Source organism: Delphinus delphis, chromosome 6, assembly GCF_949987515.2.
Source record: "Delphinus delphis chromosome 6, mDelDel1.2, whole genome shotgun sequence".
NCBI lineage: Eukaryota > Metazoa > Chordata > Mammalia > Artiodactyla > Delphinidae > Delphinus > Delphinus delphis.
The window spans coordinates 104,579,240-104,603,716 of NC_082688.1; the positions used below are offsets into that span (position 1 = coordinate 104,579,240).

Consider the following 24,477-nt stretch of genomic DNA (forward strand, 5'->3'; position numbering starts at 1 on the left):
GGTTGGGAGCAAGTCCCATCACACAAAATGCCAAGCTCTGCGTCCCCGAGAGGCGCCGGAGCGTGAACGTACTTTCACTGAGGTCAGAGGTGACCGTACCTTATCTCATCTCCCCTGATGGAAGTTACTGCTTCAGGTCACATTCCTCAACTGCTCAAGCCCTGCAGGGAAGGTTATCCTCTTGTTTCAGGGCCGATCTTGTCTGTGAGGTTAGCGGTATGAGCTAACCTCACAACATTTTTTTTTTTTTAATGGTATTTCAGGGCTCACATGCCCTCTCTGTAACTCTCTCCCTTTTTTTAAAATTAATATCTTTTTATTTTTGGCTGCTTTGGGTCTTCGTTGTTGCGCGCGGGCTTTCTCTAGTTGCGGCGAGCGGGGGCTACTCTTTGTTGCGGTGCGCGGGCTTCTCATTGTGGTGGCTTCTCTTGTTGCAGAGCGTGGGCTCTAGGTGCACGGGCTTCAGTAATTGGGGCTAGTGGGCTCAGTAGTTGTGGCGCACGGGCTTAGTTGCTCCACGGCATGTGGGATCTTCCCGGACCAGGGCTCGAACCTGTGTCCCCTGCATTGGCAGGCGGATTCTTAACCACTGTACCACCAGGGAAGTGAGCCAGGAAGACGATAGTCCCTGCTGTCCAGCGGGGTGTGGGGAGGGGCCCGGCACTTGGCCACCACCCCACCCCACCCTCCAAGGAAGAGCCGGCATGGCATCCAGCTGCCTGGGTTTGAGGCTGGCTTCTGCCTCCATCTAGCTTTGCAAAAACTAGGGTCTTGGACCACCGCGTGCTTGGGGTGCTGGGGCAGTAGTTAAGGGACTACTTACATCAACCTGAAGGAAGGGAAAGGAACGCTGGGGAAAGGGAAGGAGAAAGGGAAGAACATCTGAGCGGACAGGCCTGGTATTGCCGTCACAACAATCCTCCGAGGTAGGAATTTTGGCCCCCATTTTATGAATGAGAAACCAAGGTTCAGAATGGTTAAATAATGTAACCAAGGCCACAAAGCTGGTAAGTGAAGAGCTAAGTATAAAGGCAACAGGTTGACTTTCTCAAACTTGCAAAGATTTAAGGACCCTCATACCTATGAGCAGTGGTGGCTCTAGAATTTCTAAAACCGATGGTTTCAGGCTGGCAATTGGGTTGGAAAGGGATTTTTTTTCCTTTTTTTTTTTGAAGCTATGTTTGCCTTGCAGATGCTCTTTGCTCTCCACCCCCATCAACCTCAAGCCACTTCTCACCACAACTGCCAGTGAGCTCTCCTTTGAAAAACAACTCGAATAAATACAGCCAAGAGACATATCCAAATAAGGAACTTAGGAATAGGAATAATACGGAAAGAGAACCAGTAGTAAGTAATCAATCCACTTAAAGAGACAGCTGAAACCAAGTAACTCTGGAAGTTACTCTCAGAGAAAAGGATGGACGCTTTCGAATTAAAATAGAGGAGTGAATGTGCACATCTAGTTTGGCTCCCAACCAAAGCTCACACAGACTAAAGGGGATTTCTTTTTTTTTTTTTTTAATCCACAAGGACAAAAGAGGAGACGAAAGTGCTAAGATTTTGGAAGCTCTAAAGCAGATGGACGATAGTAACTCAGTTGGCAGTTGAGACTGGATAGTGGAGAAAGTTCCAGTACAATTTAAGCCACAGGACCTGGCAACACCATACACTGGAGGGAAAGGGAAGAGCCGGAGCAGGACTGACAGAGCCCCTTTACAGGTCCTGGGTTCCCTCCATTCAGCACGTGCTCTGTTACTACCTCAGCAACAGACTGGAGGTGAATTAAGGGAGTCAAACAAGAGAGGATCTTTGGGTGAGAACTCCAGACGAAGCCGACGGTCGGGGTAACAACTGAGAACAGGATGATGAAGTGAACCCATGCATATTAAATAGTGAGTACTGAGACTTCCCGCCGTCTTCCCCAGCTCAGTTTTCAGAATGCTGACAAGACGTTTCCCCACAGGCCAGAAACTGACAGGCTCTTCTAGAGAATAACCAGCCCGAGAGGAAAGACTTAAACATACAATCATATAGAGTTCCTCAAGAAACAACCCAGACGGCAACTCCACGGCAAAATCAGTAAGCCCTGCTCTGATGGGCTGAATGTTTGTGTCCCCCCCAAAATGTATACATTGAAGCCTCAACCCCCAATGTGACTGAATTTGGAGATCAGGCCTTTCTGGAGGTAACTAAGGGTAAATGAGGTCACAGGGTGGAACCTTCATCCAATAATATTAGACAAGAGACAACAGAGGACAGTGGCATCACCAAGACAGTGACACTATCCATTCCTATAGGCCTTCACTCCCCCTCAAGAAGAACAACTAACAGTTCTTCATGGGCAAGACACCCCTGAGAGAACCCTAGACCACAAGAGTGAGGGTGAAGCAAGCACAGCACTGCAGAGACCAAGACACCACATCAGAAGGGTGAGAGGAGCCGCTGCATGCTGACAGCACTGCCTCATCCCCAGGCTGGTGCAGTATCACACTGAGAGGTCGCCCCTGAGTCTACGGCGCCTCCAGTGGGAAAAGAGAGCCAAGGGTACATATCCAGCTCCCACTGTGGGTCCCTTCTTGGGAGCCCCCCACTCTGGTCATGCCCCACAGGAATTGCAAGGGTACCTGCAGGACTTGACCCCCGGGAATCTGCTTGTGATGGAGAAGTGGGGAAGGGCTGGCAACAACCACCACTCAGATCTTAGCAGACCGAGTCCTACCTGTGGCGTCTGAGCAGTGGTCCCAACGACTACAGCCGTTTTGTTCATCTGCAGAGCCAAGATGGGCACAGTCTGGCCAGGGAACTCGGCAGGATACAGGCTTGCCTGATGTGGGCCCTCAAACGAAGAGCTTTGCCAGCCCTGGAGGCTGGTCGGCCCTGGCCCAGGCGGCGGAGCTGAGTCAGAGCCCAGCCGACTGCTGAGTGTAGCTCCCAGCCCCTCCAGCTAGAAAGCCTGACTGGGGACACCTGGGAGGCTGCATAGCCCAGCAGTGCTCAAGCAGAGCAGGGGATATGGCAGGCAGAGCTGATGACCTGTAGAGCAAAGCCAGTGGCACCAACTGGCCAGGGAACTTGGGGAGTGGGTCAGCTTGAGTAAAGACCACAAACAAAAAGCCTTGCTGGGCTTGGAGAATTCCCCTCTTCACCCAAGCAGGAGAATTAAACCGTAGCCCCACCTACAGCTGAGTGTAGTTCCTGGCCTCTTCTGACCAGAAAGCCTGATCAGGAACACCTGGGAAGCAGCTATGAGCTGGCTTTTCCTCCTGCCCATGGAGGGGAGTTGAGTCAGCCCCACTCACTGATGAGTGTAGCTTCCAGCCCCACCTGACCAAAAAGCCTGACCATAACACCCGGAAGCTGTGAACCCAGCAACCCCTGAGCAGAGAGCTGGTGGTCTGCAGAGCAAAGCCAGTGGCCCTGTTCAGCCAGGGAACTTGGGGCATGGGTCAGGTTGAGTCAAGACCACATACAAAGAGCCTTGCAGGCCTTGGAACTGGTGCTCCCACTGCACCTGGGCAGGGAAGCTAATTTGTAGCCCCACCCACTGCTAAATGCAGCCCTCTGCTCATCCTACCAGAAAACCTGACCAGAGCACATGGGAAGCTGCACGGCCCACCCAATGGTCCTACTTACAGAGGCACTTGAACAGAGAGCACACTCACGGCTTTCCCTGTCTGCAGAGCAAAACCAGAGGTCCCAACTGGCCAGGGAATTCAGCGCAGTCTTACCTGATTCAAGTCCCCAAAGGATAAGCCATGCAGGTCCTGGGGCCCATCCTGCTGCCCCTCCAAGACAGGGAAGCTAATTCATAGCCCCATCCTTTGCTGAGTAGAGTACTCAATCCTGACCATCTAGTAAACTTGATCGGAGAACTGAGGCAACCAGAGAGCTCATCCTACAACTTTGCTTAGGCAGAGAACCAAGTTTGCTTGGGCAGGGAACCAAGCTAGTAGTCCTATCCAACTGTTCTCAGCCAGTGGCACAACCCCATTCTGCCACCTCAGAGCTCAGGCAGTGGCCTCACCCAAAAACAGACCCTGCTAGCAAGTCTCACCTGCCCAAGAGCATTACCAGCACACACATTCAGAAACGTAAATTGAGCTGACCGGTGAAGACCTGCCTCTGCCAAAGGAAACATGTAAATTCTGGAAGAGGAGCCACTTACTCAGATGGACAAATACCAACACAAGGAATCAAGGATTATGAAAAATCAGGTAAACATGACACCACCAAAGGAAACCAATAGAGGTATGATAACTGACCCTAAAGAAATGGAGATCTATGAACTGTCAGACAAAGAATTCAGAATAATCCTCTTAAAGAAGTTTAGTGAGGGCTTCCCTGGTGGCGCAGTGGTTGAGAGTCCGCCTGCCGATGCAGGGGACATGGGTTCGTGCCCCGGTCCGGGAAGATCCCACATGCCGCGGAGCGGCTGGGCCCGTGAGCCATGGCCACTGAGCCTGCGCGTCCGGAGCCTGTACTCCGCAATGGGAGAGGCCACAACAGTGAGAGGCCCGCGTACCGCAAAAAAAAAAAAAAAAAAAAGAAGTTTAGTGAACCACCAGAACACAGTGACAACTAAATGAAATTAGGAAAACATTGCATAAACAAAATGGAAATTTCAACAAATAAATAGAAAACATCGAAAGAAAACAAACAGAAATCCAAGAACTGAGAATACAATGACTTAAGAAAATACGATTGAAGAATTCAAAGGAGACCTTCAAAAGCAGACTTGACTGTGCAGAAGAAAGAATCAATGACCTAGAAGACAGGACATTTTATCTAGTCAGAGGAGTAAAAGGAAAAAAGAATGAAAAGTGGTGAAGAAGGCCTACAGGACTTATGGGACACAATCAAAAGAAGTAATATCCACATTATGGGAATTCCAGAAGAAGAAGAGAGAAAGGGACAAGAAGTATATTTAAAACAATAATGGCTGAAAACGTCCCAAATCTGGGGATAGAAATGGACATCCAGATCCATAAAGCCCAGAAGATCTCAAATAAGTTGAACCTGAATAGGTCTACTCCAAGACATGTTATAATTAAATTGTCAAAAGTCAAAGACAAAAAAAAACTTTGAAAGTAGCAAGAGAAAAGAGAGAAGATTCACATAAAGAAAACTCAATAAGGCTTTTTGGGCCAGGAAGAAGGCCATGGCACATTAAAAATATTGAAAGAAAAAAAACCTGTCAATGAAGTATTCTATACCTGGCAAAGCTGTCCTTCAGAAATGCGGGAGGGTTAAAGACTTCCCCAACAAGCAAAAGCTGAAAGAGTTCATCACCACTAGACCTACCTGACAAGAAATGCTAAAGGGACTTCTCTGAGTGAAAGTGAAAGGATGCTATTTAACATATTAAAAACATAAGAAGATAGAATAAAACTGGCTGGTAATGATAAATATATAGTCAAAGTTAGATTTTGTGATATGATAATGGTGGTGCATAATTCACTTACAATTCTAGTTTAAAAGTTAAAAAACAGGGCTTCCCTGGTGGCGCAGTGGTTGAGAGTCCGCCTGCCAATGCAGGGGACACGGGTTCATGCCCCGGTCGGGGAAGATCTCACATGTCACAGAGCGGCTGGGCCCGTGAGCCATGGCCGCTGAGCCTGCGCGTCCGGAGCCTGTGCTCCGCAACGGGAGAGGCCATGACAGTGAGAGGACCACGTACCGCAAAAAAAAAAAAAAGTTAAAAAACAAATGTAGTAAAAAAATAACCATAACTACAATAATCTGTTATTGGTTACACAATATAAAAAATTTGTAAACTGTAACATTAATAACCTAAATTGTGAGGCATAAAGTTAGGAATACTATTGAAGTTAAGTTTCTATCAGTTTAAAATATGGTGTTATAATATTAAGATATTTTATGTAAGTCCCATGGTAATCACAGGGGGAAAACCCATAGTAATTACACAAAAGAACATGATAAAGAAGTCAAAACATACTGATACTAAAAGACCTCAAAACACAAAGAAAGACAGAAGAATAAGAAACAAGGAACAATGGATCTACAAAACAGCCAGAAAGCAGTTAACAAAATGGCAATAATAAGTCCTTACCTACCAATAATTATCTTAAATGTAAATGGATTAAATTCTCCAATCAAAAGACATAGAATGGATGAACGGATTAAAAAAAGAGGGGGGGGCTTCCCTGGTGATGCAGTGGTTAAGAATCCGCCTGCCAGTGCAGGGACACAGGTTCGAGCCCTGGTCTGGGAAGATCCCACATGCCACGGAGCAACTAAGCCCACATGCCACAACTACTGAGCCCACGAGCCACAGCTACTGAGCCCACGAGCCACAACTACTGAAGCCCACGCGCCTAGAGCCCATGCTCCACAACAAGAATGAGAAGCCCATGCACCGCAATGAAGTGTAGCCCCCACTGCAACTAGAGAAAGCTGTGCACAGCAACGAAGAACCAAAGCAGCCAAAAATAAATAAATAAATAAATTTATTTTTTAAAAAAATATCCAACAATATGATACCCACAAGAGACTCACTTTAGCCTTAAAGACATACACAGACTGAGAGTAAAGGGATATGGAAAAAGATATTTCAAGCAAATGCTAACCAAAAAAAGCAGGGGTAGCTATACTTAGACAAAATAGACTTTAAACTAAAAACGGTAAAAAGAGACAAAGAAAGTCATTATATAATGATAAGGGGGTCAATCCATCAAGGAGATATAAAGTTGTAAATATTTATGCACCCAACATCAGACTACCTAAATGTATAAAGCAAAACCTAACAGGGCTAAAAGGAGAAATAAACAGTAATACAATAATAATTGGGGACTTTAATACCCCACTCTCAACAATGGATAGATCATCCAGACATAGTCAATAAGGAAACAGCAGATTTGAATAACACTATAGACCAAATGGACATAACATATACAGAACATTGTACCTGATAACAGCAGAATATACATTTTTCTCCAGTGCACACAGAACATTTTCCAGGATAGACCAAATGTTAGGCCACAAAACAACCCTCAGCAAGTTCAGGAAGACTGAAATCATACCAAGTGTCTTCTTTGACCATGATGGTATGAAACTAGACATTAATAATAGGAGGAAAACTGGAAAATATATGAATAATGGAAATTAAACAACACTCTTCTGAGCAACCAATGGATCAAAGAGGAAATTAAAGGGGAAATTAAAAAGTATTTTGAAAAAAACAAAAATGGAAACACAACATACCAAGACTTACAGGTGCAGCAAAATCAGTTCTAAGAGGGAAGGTCATAGCTATAAACACCTACATTAAGAAACAAGAAAGATCTCAAATTAACAATTTAACTCTATGTCTCAAAAAACTAGAAAAAGAAAAAGAAGGAATTCCTTGGCAGTCCAGTGGTTAGGACTCGGCACTTTCACTGCTGGGACCCGGGTCAAATCCCTGGTTGGGGAACTAAGATCCCACAAGCACACAGCATGACCAAAATAAAAGAACAAACTGAGCCTAAAGTTGGCAGAAGGAAGGAAATAATAAAGATCAGAGCAGAAATACATGAAATAGAGAACAGGAAGACAATAGAAAAGATTAATAAAACTAGGAGTTAGTTCTTTGAAAAGATAAAATTGACAAACCGGGCTTCGCTGGTGGCACAGTGGTTGAGAGTCCGCCTGACAATGCAGGGGACACAGGTTCATGCCCCGGTCCGGGAAGGTCGCATATGCCGTGGAGCGGCTGGGCCCTTGAGCCATGGCCGCTGAGCCTGCGCGTCCAGAGCCTGTGCTCCGCAACGGGAGAGGCCACAGCAGTGAGAGGCCTGCACACCGCAAAAAAAAAAAAAAAAAAAAAAAATTGACAAACCTTTAGCTAGACTAACCAAGGAAAAGAGAGGGCCCAAATCAACAAAATTATAAATGAAAAAGGAGACATTACAACTGATATCACAGAAATACAAAGGATCATAAAAGGCCACTATGAACAACTACATGCCAACAAACTGAACAACCTAGAAGAAATGAAAAAATTCTTACAAACAATCAACCTACCAAGATCGAATCAAGAAGAAACTGAAAATCTGAACAGACCAATTATTAATAAGGAGATTGAGTCAGTAATCAAATATCACTCAATGATGAAAAGCCCAGGACCAAATGGCCTCATTGGTGAATTTTACCAAACATCAAAGGAGAATTAACTCCAATCTTTCTAAAAGTCTCCCAAAAATCATAGAGGACAGGACACTCCCAAACTCACTTTACAAGCCATCATTACCCTGATATCAAAGCCAGAAAAGGACACTACCAGAAAAAAGAAAACTACAGGTCAATATCCCTGATGAATACAGATGTAAAAAATTCTCATTAAAATACTAGGAAACCAAACTCACATTAAAAGGAACATTCACCATGGTCAAGTGGGATTTATTCCTGGGATGCAAGGATAAGTCAACATATGCAAATCAGTCAATAGGATACATCACAGTAATAGAATGGAGAAAAAAAAGCATATGATCATCTCTATAGGTACAGAAAAAGCATTTGACAAAATTCATCATACATTCATGATAAAAAAAAAAACCTCTTAATAAAATAGGTATAGAAGGAACGTACCTCAACATAATAAAGGCCATATATAACAAGCCCACAACTAACATTATATTCAATGGTGAAAGATTGAATGCTTTTTCTCTAAGATCAGGCACAAGACAAGGGTGCCCACTCTGGTAAGGCACAAGACATAGGTGCCCACTCGTATGCAACATGGCACTAGAATTCCCCGTCAGAGCAATCAGGCAAGAAAAAGAAATAAAAAGCATCAGAATTAGAAAGGAAGAAGTAAAATTGTCTCTATTTGCAGATGACATAATTGAATATATAGAAAATCATAAAGACTTCAAAACACCGTTAGATCTAATCAATGAATTCAGTAAAGTTGTGGATACAAAATAACATACAAAAATCAGCATTTCTGTACACTACCAATGAATTATCTGAAAAGAAATCCATCCCATTTATAATAGCATCAAAAACAATAAAGTACGTAGGAATAAATTTAACCAACGAGGTGAAAGATCTCTACAATGAAAACTACAAGACACTGATGAAAGAAATCAAAGAAGACATAAATAAATGGAAAGGTATCTTGTGTTCATGGATCGGAAGAATTAATATTGCTAAAATATCCATACTACTCAAAGTTATCTATAGATTCAATGCAATCCTTATCAAGATTCCAAGGGCATTTTTTTACAGAAATAGGAAGAAATCCTAAAATTTATATGGACCCACAAAAAAAAAAAAATAGCCAAAACAATCCTGAAAAAGAACAACAAAGTGGGAGGCATCCTGATTTCAAGCTATATTATAAAGTTGTAAACCAAACAGTAAACCAAAACAGTATGGTACTGGCATAAAAACAGACACATAGACAAATGGAACAGCATCAAGAATCCAAAAATAAACCCATACTTATCCAATCACCTAATATTTGACAAGTGTGCCAAGCATACTCAATGGAGAAAAGACAGTCTCTTCAATAAATGGTGCTAGGAAAATAGGATATTCACATGTAAAAGAATAAAACTAGACCCCTACCTACACCTCACAAAAATTAACTCAAACTGGATTAAAGACTTAAATGCAAGACCAGAAACCATAAAACTCCTAGGAGAAAATATAAGAAAAATCTCCTTGACATGGGTCTTGGCAATGATTTTCTGGAAATCACACCTAAAGTATCAATACCAGCAACAAAATAGAAATAAACAAGTGGGACTATTCAAAAAAAAAAACTTTGCACAACAAAATAAATGATTATCAAAATGAAAAGACAACCTACAGAATGGGAAGAATCTTTGCAAATATCTGATGAGGTGTTAATATCCAACACATATAAAGAATTCATACGACTCAACAGCAAAAACAAAAAAAACCCACAAAAAAACCAATAATCCAATTGGAACATGGGTAAAGGACCTAGACATTTTCCCAAAGAACATATATAAATGGCCAACATGTATATGAAAATGTATTCAACATCACTAATTGTCAGGTAAATGCATATCAAAACCACAGTGATATATCACCTCACACATATTAGAATGGCAATCATCAAAGAGACAAGAGATAACAAATGCTGGCAAACGTGGAGAAAAGGGAAGCCTCATACACTACTGGTGGGAAGGTAAGTTGGTGCAGCCACTGGGGAGAAGAGTATGGAGTTTCCTCAAAAAGCTAAAAACTACCATATGATCCAGCAATTCCACTTTGGGCTATATATCCAGAAAAATGGAAAACACTAATTTGAAAAGATACATGCACCCCAATGTTCATAGTAGAACTATTTACAAAGCCAAGATATGGAAACAACCTAAGTGTCCATTAACAGATGAATGGATAAAGAAGATGTGGCACATATATACAATGGAATACTACTCAGCCATAGAAAAGAATGAAATTTTGCCACTTACAACAACATGGATGGACTTGGAGGGCATTATGCTAAGTGAAATAAGTCAGACAAAGAAAGACAAATACTGTATGATATCACTTATATGCAGAATCTAAAAATTAAAACAAACTAGTGAATATAACAAAAAAGAAACAGACTCACAGATATAGAGAACAAGCTAGTGGTTACCATTGGGGAGAGGCAAAATATGGGTAGGGGATTAAGAGGTACAAACTACTATGTATAAAATAAGTAAGCTACAAGAATGTATTGTACAACACAGGGAATATAGCAAATATTACATAATAACTATAAGTGGAGTATAACCTTAAAAAAAAGAACACATGTCAAAGATTTTAACTAATTAATGAGGTAACCAGAAAGATGTTAAAACCTATCAAGGGCTTTCCCTGGTGGTCCACTGGTTAAGAATCTGCCTTCCAATGCAGGGGACGCAGGATCGATCCCTGGTCAGAGAACTAAGATCTCACATGCTGGGGACAACTAAGGCCATGCACTGCAACTACTGAGCCCGCACACCACAAATAGAGAGCCCATGTGCTCTGGAGCCTGCATGCCACAACTAGAGAGAAGCCCATGTACCACAACAAAACCACAGGCCAATATCACTGATGAACACAGATGCAAAAATCCTCAACAAAATACTAGCAAACAGAATCCAACAGCACATTAAAAGGATCATACACTATGATCAAGTGGGGTTTATTCCAGAAATGCAAGGATTCTTCAATATATGCAAATCAATCAATGTGATAAACCATATTAACAAATTGAAGGAGAAAAACCATATGATCATCTCAATAGATGCAGAGAAAGCTTTTGACAAAATTCAACACCCATTTATGATAAAAACCCTGCAGAAAGTAGGCATAGAGGGAACTTTCCTCAACATAATAAAGGCCATATATGACAAACCCACAGCCAACATCGTCCTCAAAGGTGAAAAACTGAAAGCATTTCCACTAAGATGAGGAACAAGACAAGGATGCCCACTCTCACCACTCTTATTCAACACAGTTTTGGAAGTTTTAGCCACAGCAATCAGAGAAGAAAAGGAAATAAAAGGAATCCAAATCGGAAAAGAAGTAAAGCTGTCACTGTTTGCAGATGACATGATACTATACATAGAGAATCCTGAAGATGCTACCAGAAAACTACTAGAGCTAATCAATGAATTTGGTAAAGTAGCAGGATACAAAATTAATGCACAGAAATCTCTGGCATTCCTATACACTAATGATGAAAAATCTGAAAGTGAAATCAAGAAAACACTCTCATTTACCATTGCAACAAAAAGAATAAAATATCTAGGAATAAACCTACCTAAGGAGACAAAAGACCTGTAAGTAGAAAATTATAAGACACTGATGAAAGAAACTAAAGATGATACAAATAGATGGAGAGATATACCATGTTCTTGGATTGGAAGAATCAACACTGTGAAAATGACTCTACTACCCAAAGCAATCTACAGATTCAGTGCAATCCCTATCAAACTACCACTGGCATTTTTCACAGAACTAGAACAAAAAATTTCACAATTTGTATGGAAACACAAAAGACCCCGAATAGCCAAAGCAATCCTGAGAACGAAAAACGGAGCTGGAGGAATCAGGCTCCCTGACTTCAGACTATACTACAAAGCTACAGTAATCAAGACAGTATGGTACTGGCACAAAAACAGAAAGATCAATGGAACAGGATAGAAAGCCCGGAGATAAACCCACGCACATATGGTCACCTTATCTTTGATAAAGGAGGCAGGAATGTACAGTGGAGAAAGGACAGCCTCTTCAATAAGTGGTGCTGGGAAAACTGGACAGGTACATGTAAAAGTATGAGATTAGATCACTCCCTAACACCATACACAAAAATAAGCTCAAAATGGATTAAAGACCTAAATGTAAGGCCAGAAACTATCAAACTCTTAGAGGAAAACGTAGGCAGAACACTCTATGACATAAATCACAGCAAGATCCTTTCTGACCCACCTCCTAGAGAAATGGAAATAAAAACAAAAATAAACAAATGGGACCTAATGAAACTTCAAAGCTTTTGCACAGCAAAGGAAACCATAAACAAGATCAAAAGACAACCCTCAGAATGGGAGAAAATATTTGCTAATGAAGCAACTGACAAAGGATTAATCTCCAAAATTTATAAGCAGCTCATACAGCTCAATAACAAAAAAACAAACAACCCAATCCAAAAATGGGCAGAAGACCTAAATAGACATTTCTCCAAAGAAGATATACAGACTGCCAACAAACACATGAAAGAATGCTCAACATCATTAATCATTAGAGAAATGCAAATCAAAACTACAATGAGATATCATCTCACACCAGTCAGAATGGCCATCATCAAAAAATCTAGAAACAATAAATGCTGGAGGGGGTGTGGAGAAAAAGGAACACTCTTGCACTGCTGGTGGGAATGTGAATTGGTACAGCCACTATGGAGAACAGTATGGAGGTTCCTTAAAAAACTACAAATAGACTTACCATATGACCCAGCAATCCCACGACTGGGCATATACCCTGAGAAAACCATAATTCAAAAAGAGTCATGTAGGGCTTCCCTGGTGGTGCAGTGGTTGAGAGTCCACCTGCCGATGCAGGGGACGCGGCTTCGTGCCCCGGTCCAGGAAGATCCCACATGCCACGGAGCGGCTGGGCGCGTGAGCCATGGCTGCTGAGCCTGCGCGTCCGGAGCCTGTGCTCCACGACGGGAGAGGCCACAACAGTGAGAGGCCCACGTACCGCAAAAACAAACAAACAAAAAAGAGTCATGTACCAAAATGTTCATTGCAGCTCTATTTACAATAGTCCAGAGATGGGAAACAACCTAAGTGTCCATCATCGGATGAATGGATAAAGAAGATGTGGCACATATATACAACGGAATATTACTCAGCCATAAAAAGAAACGAAATTGAGCTATTTGTAATGAGGTGGATAGACCTAGAGTCTGTCATACAGAGTGAACTAAGTCAGAAAGAGAAAGACAAATACCATATGCTAACACATATATATAGAATTTAAGGGAAAAAAAATGTCATGAAGAGCCTAGGGGTAAGACAGGAATAAAGACACAGACCTACTGGAGAATGGACTTGAGGATATGGGGAGGGGGAAGGGTGAGCTGTGACAAAGCGAGAGAGAGGCATGGACATATATACACTACCAAACGTAAGGTAGATAGCTAGTGGGAAGCAGCCGCATAGCACAGGGAGATCAGCTCGGTGCTTTGTGACCGCCTGGAGGGGTGGGATAGGGAGGGTGGGAGGGAGGGAGACGCAAGAGGGAAGAGATATGGGAACATATGTATATGTATAACTGATTCACTTTGTTATAAAGCAGAAACTAACACACCATTGTAAAGCAATTATACCCCAATAAAGATGTAAAAAAAAAAAAAAGATCCCACATGCTCCAACTAAGACCCGATGCAGCCAACATTTAATTAATTAATTAATTAATTAATTTTTAAAACGAGAGAGAGAGACAGGAGAGAACCTGCTTCCCTCTCTCCTCTCTGCCATGTGAGGATACAGAGAGAAGACGTCTGTCCGCAAATCAGTAAGAGGGTCCTCGTCAGAACCTAATCATGTGGGAACCCTGGTCTCAGACTTCCAGCCTCCAAAACTCTGAGAAATAAATTTCTGTTGTTAAAAAACCAAACAAACAAACCTATCAAAAGATCAACTGAGAAGCTAGATATGTACATATGGTTTAATTACGGGTTAAATACAAAACTGGTTAATGTCCAACAGGGCCATAAACCCTTGGGGTTATCTATTCCGCCGGACAGAAATGATTTTCATCTCTACCTGACGACCATCTGCAAGTTAACTTAACCTCTGCCCCAAGGGCTTGTGAAATACCTAGTAAATAGAGTCAGGCCTAGCATTGCACTGAAAGAACACTTTCAGTGTTCTCTCTTTTTCCTGTTTCCAAGTTTCAGATAACTTTTCCTGCAAAAAGCACAAAAAGCCAAACATGCAGCAAAATTAATAAAACACAAAGCAATGGGAGACTAATTCACTTCTGCTAGAGTGAGACCAATCCTTTTTATCTTTTATAATAACTATAAGTGGAGTATAAGCTTTAAAAATTGTGAATCACTATATTGTGCACGTGTAACTTGTATAACATTGTACAGCAACTATACTCCAATTCAAAAAAAAGATCAAACAATCTTTTAAAACATAAGGAGAAATATAGAGCCGGGGTTACAATCTCAAAGCTTGCAGGGGATTATCATAAATGAAGTAGGTTTAAGAAAAAGATCAACAACCAAAAGTATGATAACCTATGTGTAAGTACTTCCTTCACGCGGGACGTGATGGTACTCTTCCTGCTGTCTCAGAGTTTGGGCTGAAGTCCCCAAGCTGAGGCTGCTAGTGACAAGGACCTCTACTTCTACAGACAGCTGAGATTTAATAAACTACCATTTTAATAAATGAGAGCAGATCCAATAACCCAGTAAACTAGAGCAGAACCCATCTAGCTGGACACCCCCAGCCTAGAACAAGAAGACCGAAAGGAGAATTACTGGCAGGGAATTCACAGGACTAGAAGAGGGAGGCAGGGGCCTCCCACAAGCCAGCTGAGAGGTCTCCAGGAAAAGTACTGAGCCGGACGGGGAGCTCCCGGGGAAGGGGTGCCTGAGGTCTCCCTCCAGCTATAGAAACTCATGGGACTATCTTGGTGGGGCCACCAGGATGTAGATGGTGAGAGAGGGTTGGGGAGAACCAGAGTCAGAGGATACGTGTGAACATAACCTCATGAGCAGTGAGTAGAAGTGCAAGGATGGACACATCCCCATGAAGCAAGAGGATCCAGGGAACACAGCCTGCTTGAAACACCTTGAAGTTCCTCCTTCCAAAAGGAGCGTCTTCAGCGATGAGGGAATCAGCAGAAAGAGGCTGCCTTAGTCCATGTTACAAATATCATAGACCAGTGGCGTATAAACAGAAGAAATTTATCTCTCACGGTTCTGGAGGCTGGGAAGTCCAAGATCAAGGCGATGGCAGATTCAGTTTCTGATGCAAACCTGCTTCCTTGTTCACAGTCAGCTGTCTTCTTGCTGTGTTCTCACATGACAGAAGGGGCAAGGAATCTCTCTGGGGTCTCTTTTATCAGGACACTAATCCCATTCATGAGGGCTCCACCCTCCTGACCTAATCACCTCCCTAAGGACTCACCTCCTAAGACCATCATATTGGTGGGCAGGATTTCAACATTTAAATGTTGCGGGGACACATTCAGACTACAGCAGATATTGTAGATGCAGATGGGGACCAGGGTAGGGAGAGAATCCACCAAATGGCAAGAAAGAGCATGGCACACAGGTCCTTGCAAAGGTGTGTTCCAGAAACACACCTCATGCCTTTAGAGTAAAGAGGTACCAGCTGGCCTCATCATGGCACTCCTGTCACATAGGCTTTACCCTTTTCTTCTGTGCCCCCCGCTCTCCCTACACCTTTGAGGAGCCTGCAGCAGGAGGACACAGAAAGCGTGACAGAGCAAGATGAAGCCAGAGTACACACCCCAGGCCCCTTCCTCACCCCCAGGGGAGGGGACCCGTCTGGAACTCAGTGTGACGTCACAGTGCTGACTTAGGCTAACTTTTAAATGTCTGCAAAGGAGACTGTTCTTACAGCTAAAACAGGACAAACGTGGGTCTGTCTGAGATGTCATAGGGGGTAGGGGGGCCGAGAGGGAAATTGATGGAATCATGTGAAGGTATTGGTAGTAAAAAAATAATAATAATAGGGCTTCCCTGGTGGCGCAGTGGTTGAGAATCTGCCTGCCAATGCAGGGGACACGGGTTCGAGCCCTGGTCTGGGAAAATCCCACATGCCGCGGAGCAACTAGTCCCGTGAGCCACAACTACTGAACCTGCGTGTGTGGAGCCTGTGCTCCGCAACAAGAGAGGCCGTGAGAGTGAAAGGCCCGCGCACCGCGATGAAGAGTGGCCCCCGCCCGCCGCAGCTAGAGGAAGCCCTCGCACAGAAACAAAGACCCAACACAGCCAAAATTAAATTAATTAATTAATTTAAATAATAATAATAATAATAAAGCTGGTCCCCGACACTGCCTGTGGAGCTGGTCCATATAATGAAAGGCAAAATGGTAGCTCCAGCAGGGTTTCTGAGGAGTGAGCTACCCAAGTGGGGTACCCAGACTCGGGGCGCTGGACACGGATCTTAAACCTCTCATCGTCCAGATCAGGAATGTAAGTCAGATTGGAGATGAGGAGATTTTGGAATCTAAAATGAGGGGTTTAGAGACACCCCTCATCCCCTTTCCTCAAAGAGGGGAGGTGGAAGTTGCCATCACCTGAATTCGGCTTCAGCAGGCCCCTCTGTGAGCATGCTCTGTGCTCCGCCTGCATGGGCACAGTTTCGCCCTCCGGGGAAATCTGGAATCTTTTGACAGTCCCTCCAGGGGAAGTGAGAGGAATGGGAGGGAGGAGGGAGAGAGGAGGGGACGCACTCCCAGGATCTGTCTGGATGCAGACGCACAAGTGTTACCAGGGGCCAGAGGTGAGCCACGCGAGAGGAAGCCAGCGCAGGGTTCCAGGGCTGGTCCAAAACTAGGGGCAACTAGGTCTCTGCCAGGAGAAGCTAAAAGCACCCCCAGATTCCTAGGGCTGCAGAAGGAGCAAGTGGCCAACCAGAAAAGAGATGCATGACCTCACAAAGCCAGCCTAGGACAGGCCTCCCCACCTGGACTTGTCTATGGTCCCAGCCCTTCATCCTGCAGGGAGTGGGGCGGAGGCCTGGCACCCCACTGTAGCAGCACCCCACCCCACCCCCGCCAATAGGGAGAGGGTAGAGGTCACACCTTTGAAGCGCGGCTTTTATATGGGATGGGACATTCTCACTGTTGAATTGGGATTGTGTTGAGGGACTCAGAAGAAAAGGAAGAACCTCTCATAACCTATGAGAGGTCACAGAAGTCCTGGGAGGCCCCTGAGAAACTCCCATCCACTGGGCTCATTCAAGACAGTAGTGAGGACCTAGAGATTGTCATACTGAGTGAAGTAAGTCAGACAGAGAAAGACAAATATCATGTGATATCACTTATACGTGCAATCTAAAGAAATGGTACAAATGAACTTATAATATTTATAAAACACAAATAGAGTCACAGATATGGAAAACAAACTTATGATTACCAAGGGGGAAGGGGGGAGGGATAAATTGGGAGAGTGGGATTGACATATACACACAACTATATATAAAATAGATAACTAATAAGAACCTACTGTACAGCACAGGGAATTCTACTCAATACTCTTGTAACGGCCTATATGGGAAAAGAATCTAAAAAAGAGTGGATATATGTATATTTATAATTGACGCACTTTGCTGCGCACCTCAAACTACCACAACGTTGTAAATCAACTATACTCCAATAAAATTTAGAAAAAAGACTTCGTAATAAAAAATATATATAGTAGTGACGTTCTTCTGACCCCACTCCATCCCCTCAGGCCATTAATTAGCATGGGCAACACTCGATTTGCATTTTAAATTGAAAAAAATTGAATAACAAATATTTAACTACTACTTTTGTTTTAATCATTTGTTACCCCCCCCCTTGAAAACAGACTTTTTTCCTTCTGTACCAAGATCTCCGTGCCAGGTGTGGAATTTGACACTGCTCTGTAACTAGAGAATGCAGCCTTAAATCTGTGAACAAAACATGTTGCCTGCATTTCAGTAAACAAAGAATGTTGCCTGCCTTTCCGGTAAACAATAAATTACCCTGGCCATCAAGCCAGCAGCCATCGCAGCCGCCCTGACAGTGTGCCCTCAGGGGATTCAGGATGGAGTAAAACAGGAGACTGGCCCTAGATAGTTAAAGTGCGTATCAACGGAATGATTTCAACCAACCCAGACTCTTGCATCTTCCCATATATAGAAAAGTGCTAAACTCATTAACTTTAGATGTCTTTTTTTGTTGGTTTTTTTTTTTTTTTTTTTGCGGTACACGGGCCTCTCACTGCTGTGGCCTCTCCCGTTGCGGAGCACAGGCTCCTGACGCGCAGGCTCAGCGGCCATGGCTCACGGGACCAGCCGCTCCGCGGCATGTGGGATCATCCCGGACCTGGGCACGAACCCGCGTCCCCTGCATCGGCAGGCGGACTCTCAAGCACTGCGCCACAAGGGAAGCCCAGATGTCTGTTTTACGTAGTTAGCGGTTTTCTTTTGATGTTCCACTACCTTTTTTTTTTTTTTTTTTTTTTTTTTTTTAGCAAAAACTCCTATATGTCCCAGCTCCTCCCTGACCTCTTTGGAACAGACCCTCAGAGACATCTGAGAAGCTGCCTTCCTGGGCTATAGTCTTCAGTGATGCCCTAAATAAAACATAATTCTCAATTTTTAGGTTGCGCATTTATTTTTCAGTTGACAAATCCTTAGACTGAGATTATATAAGGGTGAAATCGTTTTCAACCACGGAAAGTTTAAAATGAAATTCACACTATCGATACTTCGGGGCTAAGGTTAGATATAATCTATGTATTTGGTGTTTAAAGTGTCATTTTTCAGAGAATGACATTTTAGAGTATTTGACAGATGAGTTAGTGATTCCAATTTAAAATATGCCATTAATCTTTAGACTTAACGATTTTAAGTTGAACGGTGTGAATCTGTCTAAATTTGCAAACAATGCTGGAATATTTAAGAAAACATGAGATTTACAATATTTAAATTTTTATTAGATTTCTAAGAACTTTTTTACATTACTTGGGAAAATTTTGTGTGTTGAGGTCATAAACTGCCCGGTCAGGGATCTGAAGTGAATAAAAAGAAAATCAAGCATATTGAATTTAAATGAATTCATGAATGTGCTTCATAACATTAAAGGAAATTGTATTAACTGAGTTGAAAACAGGGCTGGTTTTGAAGATTCATGCTTAACCTGCATACCAGCTACGGAGAAGTGCAGGGAATCACAGCCCAGTCTCATAATCTGGGGTCTCATTTCATGCACTTACCCCTCGTGGCTGTGGAAGTTTCACAGCAAAGTCAGCTGAGAAAGGCAATACCCTAAAACTGCCTGATGGTGGTCGGTTCACGGCATTCGTTTATTACCAAGAACAGACTATAGCAGGAAAATCTATGGAAGCCTAGTGGAGGGCATTCAATGAGAGGAAACCTTCTGTGGGGAGGGCCATGAGGATGAATAAGAGCGTCTGGGGTGCAGGGACACAGAGAGAACTCACAAACCTGCAGAGAAGCCACGGAGCAGAGTGCACTCCAGAGGCTGGACCTGGTGGGGGGTGAAGGACGTTTTCTTACCACTGGGTGGTGTCGACTGAAAAAAATGCACCTAAAAATTGAGAACTATGTTTTATTTGGTAGACTTGCTGAGGACTTAAGCCAGGGAAACAGCCTCTCAGATTGCTCAGAGGGACTGTTCTGAAGAGGTAAGGAAGGAGCCAGGATATAGGAATTTTAGAAAAAAAAAAAAACCTCACCATGGAACCTCAAAAGATTACTACTAATTAAAGAAAAACCAGACATCTCAAGTTAATGAATTTAGCACTTGTCTGTGTATGGGAAGATGCAAGAGTCTGGGCTCACTGAAATCATTCCTCTGATACGCACCTTATCTAGAGCCAGTGTCCTGCTTTTCCCCATCCTGAATCCCCTCAGGGTGCACAGTCGGGGTGGCTGCAGTGACTGATGGCCTGATGGCTGCAACATCCTTCGTTGACTGATATGGCAGGGGACAGTCTTCGCCCACAGTGGAAAGACCAGTTTTAGAAAGAAGTAGGCTGAACAAGGTGAAGGAGAGAAGACATCTGAGAACTCAAAATGCAGCAGCAAATGGACAAAAGGGGGGGCAGGGAGGGGTACACAGAGCTGCAAATGCAGTGAGTATCCTCGACCCCACTCTACTCAGACACAAGTTCTTTACAACCACATCTGAGTAGAGAAGGCAATTGGGGGCGGGGAGGGGAAGTGGGGGCTCACCCCTGCCCCCTCCAGGCTGTGAGCTGCTCCAACCCCAGCACGCCTCCTTCACCTTTGTGTCCCCAGAGCCCGGTACCCAGGCAGCCTCAGGAAACGTTTGCTGGAGGAAAGGCCAGAACAGAAGTCACGCCCCTGCTGTGGAATCAGGAGATTCCTGGAGAGCAGGTAAGCGGCCTTAGCGCAGGGTGCTGTGGTCAACGTGTGGTTTCTCTCTTAATCTTTACGCACTTGTCTTGCCAGACACAAAAATAACCGAAGTTGCTTTATATTTTGTAGCTTGCATTCAATACTGTAAGCCAGGAAGCTTTTACTTTAAATGTTTTAACAGAAAAGTGTCCTGTGCTTTAAAATGTCAACATGGATCTCCTATTTTCAACTCTGGAGTCCTTTTCTCCAGTATTTTTTTCTCTCTCCCCAGGATCATTATGATCCTTCCTTGGGCTCAGACGACATTCTACGTTAGACAAGTGAGCTTCCCCACCACCCTCCCCTCCCCCGTCACCTCTCCGCGAGGACAACGGCCTCCACTGTGATCTAAGATGCGTCATGAATCCATTAGTGACCATGGAGTCCCCTCTTCATGGGCTCCAGTCAACCGTTTCCGATTGCATACTTGACATTTCTACTGTAATGGCCCACTGTCACCTCAAAGTCATCTAAAATTAAGCTAGAGTTCCTCCATCCCCACAGAACAGCTGCCCTGCCTGACTTCTATTTCTACTAATGGCTTCAATAGCCTCCCAAGTCCAAACTCAAGTTCATGGTCACTTTGCTCACTCTCTTGCCTTCCCCCACCCACCACTGCAGATGTAGCCAACTACTGAGTTCTTTCCTCAACTTTTCTCTAGCATTCATCTGAATTTTCACTGCCTCGACCATTCTTTAGGTTCATACTACCTCTTTTTTTTTTTTTTTTTTGGTTCACACTACCTCTGCTCCTAATGTATCCACCCGCCTCCATTTTCTCTGTCCTTTAATCTGATCTAACAGATTAATCTTCCCATAATAAAAGTAAAAATAACAACAGCCAACATTTACTAAGCACGTACTATGTGCCAGGTTCTGTTCTAAGATCTTGACATATATCCATTCATTCAATAACCACAGCAATCTTCATTTTGGTATTCTGACTTTACAGATGAGAAAACTTGAGGCACAGAGAGGTTAAGCAGCCCACCCAGGAACACACAGCTAGGTGTGTGGAGCATTAGGATGACATAAGGCCCCCCTCACCACTGTCTACAGCGTGTTGACCAAACCACATCCCCCACAGAGTGGCCCCCACCTCACTCTCTCTGCTGTACTCATGTCAGCAAGACTCCTGCCTTTCCCTTGGCTAAATATGTCTGGTAGTTTCCCTCTCCTGTCTCCTAGGTCCCCCTCCATCCTTTCTGCCCTCCTGACCCGTCCTCCCAGGCACAACTGCAGGCGCCCTCCTTCCATCCCATCTTTGAGGCCGTCGTAGCCCGCCGTGGTCCCTGCTGCCTCTGCTGTTGTCAGTGCCCCTGCTGAGCAGTGCCAATGGTACCTTATCTCTCGGGGTGTACCGCCAAGTATGATGTCCTGACATCGCTGATGTGACAGGGCCACTCTGGCGTGGAAGACGTTTTGAGGTGGCAGGATCCAAACAGTCGTATCTAAATATAAACAGGTTATTGGTTTTACTTTTTGTTTTTTTATCTTATTGTATTTCATTTTTAATAACCAAGAAATATTAATAGACATCCTTAACCCTTACCCTTTCCCCTTCTCTCCACCTCTCCCTGAGCCTAGCTTTTGCTCAGGGATTGGTGGTGTGCGGTCTGTGAAACACACGACCTGATCTTTTTTGTTTTCTTCATTACTTTTTCTACTAGGATATATACACACGGCACAAAATTCCAAAGGCACAGAAAATGTATCATGAAAAATGTCTCCCTTACTACCCTGTCCCTCCCTCTCCCAAAGGCAGCCACTCATCTTTCCAGAGATATTCAGGATATGCTCAAACATATAAATATATATACTTGATGTTTTTCAAGATGAAAGTTTTAATCATGTGTTTTCTGACACTGTGATTATCAAGACATAGATATTAAAAAGTATTCTGCACACACTACTATATATAAAATAGATAACTAACAAGAAATTACTGTAGAGCACAGGGAAGTCTACTCAATACTCTGTAATGACCTACATGGGAAAAGAATCTAAAAAAGAGTGGAGATATATATATATATAACTGATTCACTTTGCTATATAGCAGAAACGAATACAACATTGTAAATCAACCATACTCCAATACAAATTAATTTAAAAATAAAAAAATAAAAAGTATTCTAATGTTGGGGCAATTAGTATCTAATCAGTGTAGTATTTCAGTGTTGCAAGTTTTAGAGATCTGTTGCACAAAATGAGAATATACTTAACACCACTGAACTGTACACTTAAACATGATTAAGATGGTAAATGGAATATTATGTGTTTTTTTACCATACTCTGAAAAAAATGATCCTGATGTCCAAATGGTGGTATTGACACATCATGCACCTCCCCTCCCAGCTCTCCGTAACTCTACTGTCTTGTACATTTCTGTACCTCTGCTTCTCTCTTCCCCGAGGCCCAGTACCGGTCCAGTGTCTGGGCTCAGCGCAGACACTCAGTAATCTGGTTTGGCGCACTGCGGGGCTCAGTGAAAACCACAGTCCAGAACAAGGAAAGGCTCGGAGTGAGAACTGGAGTGGGGGTCGGCAGGGGCAAAGAGAGGGGAAAGATGGAGGAATTAGCCAGGGAGAAAAACCCAGACATGGAGAAAAGTGGAAGTGTGAACTTCAGTGTTTGCCGTGACCACTGCCCCTTCCACCAGCGCCTGGATGCGCCATGGGAGACGCCCCGCGTGTCTGTCTGCTGGGGTCTCACTCACCCCAGCCCCACCCCCTGAGGAAACAGGGCCCCAGCTTGGCCCACCTTCCCTGCAGTTTGTTCACTTTGCAGAACTGGGCTCGGCTTGGCTTTCCTGGTGTCATTCCCCCAACCATCACCATCTCTTTGAGAAAACTGTTTCTGTGGTGACTCAGAAAAGGAGTCATAAAGCACTGAATCACCACTGCCCCCTCCTGCCCTACTCCGTAGCTTCTGCTTTGTGTTTTCCCTTCCAGAGACCATTTAAGATCCGTTTCTGTGCTCTTAGCCCTATACAACAGCTGCCGCTGCCCGCTAAACCCAAACCAGCAGTAACCTTTTCCCCTACCCAATGTTTACCTGGAACTGGCTGGCACTGATAAATGCCCTGCCTTGCCTGCCTACTAACCAAGTTGAAAAAGGAAAGAAAATCAGATCAACAAGAGAACAAATCTGTACTTGGCTGAGGTCCACACTGCTTCTAAATGATAAGCAAGAAATTCATGTCCCTTACTGAGACTCTGAAAAAGCTTTCTCTGTGTTTAAAAACTGTTTAGGAACGATTCTAAATGATGTAACATTGAAAAGGCCCACATGGAAGGGAAATGAAATACTCCTTTAAAACATATGAAATTTTTTCTAATAAATGCTCAGTAATTCACACGCAAAAAATCTAAACAAAGACCTTAAACCCTTCCCCAAAATTAACTTAAAATGGATCAGAGACCTAAATGTGAAATACAAAATTACAAACTCCAGAAGAAAACCTACAGACTTCGGGTACGCGATGACTTTTTGGATATGACACCAAAGGCACAGTGCATACAAGAAAGAATTGATAAGCTGGAATTCTTTAAAATTAAAAACTTCTGCTCTGGAAAAGACACTAACAAAAGAATGAGAAGACGAGCCACAGACTGGGAGAAAATATTTGCAAAAGACACATCTGATGAAGGGCTGTTCTCCAAAGTGTACAAAGAACTCTTAAAACTCAACAATAAGAAAAACAAAAAAAGCAAACAATTAGAAATAGGGCAAAAGCAATGAGCAGACACCTCACCAAAGAAGATATACAAATGGCAAATAAGTACATGAGAAGATGCTCAATATCATGTCACTCGGGAATTGAAATTAAAACAACGAGAAACGAAAC

General features: G+C 43.4%; 1 long non-coding RNA gene across 1 annotated transcript in view; it reads right to left on the reverse strand.

The window, feature by feature from the left end:
- LOC138414113 (uncharacterized) overlaps positions 1–24,477 on the reverse strand; it is a 62,931-nt gene that overhangs the window by 25,243 nt on the left and 13,211 nt on the right. The window contains exon 2 of the long non-coding RNA XR_011246524.1: positions 21,973–22,081. This is a non-coding gene — a long non-coding RNA (uncharacterized lncRNA). The remainder of the gene's footprint in view (positions 1–21,972; positions 22,082–24,477) is intronic.